Genomic DNA, 4,672 nt, shown 5'->3' on the forward strand with positions numbered 1-4,672 from the left:
GGCTGGTAATTTGGTGCCGATTACTCTGCAGACTTTCTTAAATGTAATTATTTCAATGACTTATGCATATCGCACATTATCTTCAAAGGTATATTGACTCAAAGCATAAAAAACGAAATTCGAACAGATTTTACTAACTAAAAATATTTCAAGCACATAACGTCAAAAATTCCAAATTTAGAGTTAATATACTTTAGAAGAACGCGTGCGATAGGTAAATCTGTATGAGCATATAACCAATAAATAAATATTTTTATTTAATTTTTGCAGATCATTAAATTTTCGTTTTCAATGTATACGATTTTAAAAGGGTAAAACTCCACGTGGCGTAGACGTAATTCTGTAAAATATGCAAATGTATCCTCAATATCATATAAAAATAAAATATACGAAGTTATTATTGTCAATAAATTAAATAGAAATGAGATAATTTATTATAAATCAAGCACCAAATGAAGAAAAAATAGAAATGAGATAATTTATTATAAATCAAGCACCAAATCAGAGCTGTAAAACTGTGAAATCATTTAAAATTTTAATCATGAAATATTTACAAGTAGTATTTCATTCATTTTCCTTTGGTCTGGTAGTGTGGCTTATATTTTTTTCAATCTACAATCATTAAAAAAAAAATTTTATTTCACACAGTAAGGTAGTAAATACCTGAATGAAAAACTGAGAATGCTGAAGTAAACAGAATTCAATACTGAATTAGCTTCCAGATGAATGAACACTTTGCTATGTGTGCATTCTCTAATTCAGTTCCAATCAAATTTTATACACTAAGAAAAATATGTATGTAAGTTTAAATGATGGAATAATGAGGTGTATGAACTTTAAAACGCTATTGACATAGTGTCGCGTATCAATGCACAGCGGCCACGCGGGCTAAGCCCTGTCCTACGAATGAATGGTTGTGCTTGGACTCCTGCACGCATGAAACGCAGCTTGATTTACATGAACATATCGTACAAATTTATAGTTTTGGTTGCTTGAAAACTGAGTGAAAAATGTTCCAAGAAAATTAGTATCTATAACTTTTTTCTTTTAAAGATTGGAAAATCTGCAGAACATGAAATAATCAAGCATAACAACCATCAAATGATAGCAGCTTTTATCATTCAGTCCATGGTTTATCCACATACATATAATGTCTTTTTTAAAATACATATGTGCAAATTTTCGCGCGGCCACCTTTTATGATCAGTTTTTATTTGAAAAGAACGATATTCTCATTTCCCAATACCAGGCGCTCATGCATGTGAAGTAACAAGTTTTCTATTTCTACGTAAAAAATTGTTTGTATAAATTTTTAAATTTCCAAAATTCTACTTTGTACAGTTCAAAGGCTTCTACAAAAAAAAATTTATTTAAAAGTTCTACAAACAAATTTATACATATAGAAAGCTTGCTACTTCATATGTATGAGAGCCTGGTATTGAGAAATAAAAATATCTCTTTGTACAAATAAAAATTTAGTTCGTTAAATAAAATTGAGCGCAAGTTTCCTTTAAAAACATGAAGTTGGTTTTAAACAGCATTGACAGAACATCCAAAGCTGGAACGTACTTCTGGTCTTAGGTAATGCTTTACCATAGCAGTAGTACAAAAGCAGAAGTAAAACGACTATTTTCTCCTATAAATATTTCCTTCAAGGCATATTTTTTCAGTGTAGTACTGAATGATCAAAACTGTTTGCATTCAACCAAAATTTACAATCACGATGATTGCGAATACTTTTGTTACATTCACATTCTATACTGAATGGAACTCTGATATTCAACAACACATTACGTTCGTTTTTGTTTCAAAATAATTTAAGCCACTCAGGAATGAGGTTTTTTTTATACAGCCAAACAATCAAAATTTTGAAACGAGTGCCAAGTGAATGCAGATCCTACTGATTCAATCATTTTACAGCTCTGCACCAAATGAAGAAAAAAAAAATTTTATTTATTACAGCCCCCACTGTTTAGGAAATTTGAACAAATGCCTAAAGGTATGCAACTATTTATTTTTTTAAATCGAATACAAATCACACACTCGTACGTACACGTGTTAATTGCAAGAAATTATGAAAGAAAATGTGAACGTACTTAGTTTTTGTGAAGTAATTTGATCGAAACAAAGTAATTTATATTGTAAAGTGAACATAGTTTTAAGAGGTTTTAGAAAATTTCATCACGAAGAGGTTTGCCACCTATTTGATAAATTTAATTCAGTTAAGTCGATAAGATAAGCTAAGTATTACATTACGGGTATCAAACCAAAGTATTTGAGAAATTTTTCATTTAGAAATATCTTCAAAGTATTTTTGTTTTGCTACTGCCTCTCACAACATCTAAAACTATAAGCTAATAGTTAGCATATTTCTTCAAATAAATAGATAAATACACACAAATTAGCTCAGGAAAAATGGAATAATTTTCGCAATATTTATTTTATTTTTAATTTCATTATTTTTGTCTTTAAATTTCACATGATTAAATGAAAAGGAATTCAACGTGTTCAATGTAGCAAACACTTGCGTTGCTGTCAAAGAAAAGTGAATCTAGGGACCCACTCAAACACGCACAAAAAATTTCGTTGAAATCGGACAAGCCGTTTCGCAGGAGTTCGACCACAAACACAATGACGCGAAATTTGTAACTATATATTCGATTTTAATTAAGTAAAATGACTTAGTTGTATCCTCCAAATCATCAAACCAACCAATCAATTTTAACAAATAATAAGAGGTAGTCACACTTCGAGAGGATGTAGTTCCATCTTATCACAGCTTTTTTTACAAATTATTAAAGATTTAACTCTCATGTTGCAACATATTCAACAAACTTAATTGTGCATGAGGCCATTTTTGTTGGAAAATTATTGCGGAAAACACAAAAGTTTACAAATGGTAGAAGTTCTAGCCTTGAGCGTACGCAGGTATGAGGTAAGTGAAGCGCAAGATTTTAATTCAGTTGAGAATTTTCTTCCATATTTTTCTTAATTTTCGCAAGTTACTTGATATTTTGATGGTGTACAAGTCGAACGGACCTTTGATTCGTATTCAGTAGGTGTCGGTGTAATTTTAATTTTTAATATTTTCTACTTAGTTTGTACTTGTAATTTAGGTTTATGTGTGCCTATCGTTCGCAGAGATTTTGTAGAAAAAAATGAAATCATCACCGAATCAATTGATCTATTTGCGGAAGATCCTCGAAGACTATTGTTTAAATAAAGAATAATGAAGAAATTACGATTTTAGTGTAAAAACTAAGGAGCATTTTAAAATTTGTATGCAATTAAGGTAACTAACAAAAATTTTATTCTAACTATTCAATAGTTTATTAACTTCAAACAATTTTAATTACTTTGAAGGGTTTAGTACAATAAAAAGAGAAAAAATTAATAAGGATAAATTATCATAACTTTTTTAATAACTATATTTCAATATTTTTAACAAAATTTTCATTACAAATAATCTCATTGTTTGCTTTGACTCTTTAATTTAATTCCTTTTTAACTGACTTCAAAAAAAGGAGAAGGTTATCCATTCAACGGAACATTTTTTTGTATGTATGTATGTTACCGCATAACTTTATAACTTCGTCAACCGATTTCGATAATAGTGTCTAACAGGTGGTCCCATACTAATTTAGATCCGAACATTGGATCATGAAAAATTAACGGTACATGAGAATTAAAGTCGGTTGTGGTTTTTGCTTAAAAATTACTTATTTTATTCCAACAGCAGGGTCAAAGAAATAATTTTGAAACTAGCATGTATGTATGTACATATAAAGGATACGATATTATGACCCTGTTTTCTCCATATTCCATAATTCGCCTTGCATGTCTAGCCGATCCTAGTAATTATCACGCTCACCAATTGCTAGCGTCGTAAGATTTTGTATTACAACAATTACATATGTAATACTAAAATTATAGAAGTTTCGTGTTTGCCTTTGATTCACACATCTGCTGTTAATTACTTATTTTTAAGTAAACTATACTTTTCGTAAGAAACACTGATACCTGTAATATTAATAATAAATAAGTACTTACATATGTAATTTTGTATGTGCATCGATACGTTGCGTAATAATTAAAGTTAATTAATAAAGTACACAAAATTTTACAATTGGGGACACATAGTAGAGGTATACCCGCTGCAATATTTGTTATTGTTTAATTAAAATATAGGATTTCAGGAAATTAAGAAATAAAAGCACATATTTCCTAATATAGACACTGAAACACCCTTTCACCGCTTGCAAGGGGTAAAAAGGCCAAAAAAATTTTTTTGCTATACATACATACATATGTAGGTCTTGCTAAACGGGTTACTTTATTTCTTACAAAAAATTTTGTGGTTAATTTTTAATACCAGAACATACTTGTCCACGAGAGTATACAAAATTTATTACTTTCTTAGAGTTAAATCTAGATGCTTAGCCATTATTGTCGGCCGATCAATTATTATCAAATTATACTCAATCATTTTATCATTCGCTATCAAGCCTTGTTCGGATATTGGCTTTGTACTCATTTGGCAAGATATTGAAAATCACAAAAACTCAACTTAGTAGAAGCTTAATACGATCTTTTACTTAAAACTACTGTAAAATTTCTTTCATAACGTGGCGGCAAAATGCGTCCTCAGAATTGGAAAAGCAAACCCATGAAA

The 4,672-nt window shown here is 29.7% G+C and overlaps 1 pseudogene; it reads left to right on the forward strand.

Moving 5' to 3' along the window:
- Positions 1-681: 681 nt before the first annotated feature.
- LOC118743904 overlaps positions 682-4,672 on the forward strand; it is an 11,718-nt pseudogene continuing 7,727 nt past the window's right edge.

Source organism: Rhagoletis pomonella, unplaced genomic scaffold (assembly GCF_013731165.1).
Source record: "Rhagoletis pomonella isolate Grant_MI unplaced genomic scaffold, Rhpom_1.0 Rhpom_scaffold_00007, whole genome shotgun sequence".
In the NCBI taxonomy this organism is placed as follows: domain Eukaryota; kingdom Metazoa; phylum Arthropoda; class Insecta; order Diptera; family Tephritidae; genus Rhagoletis; species Rhagoletis pomonella.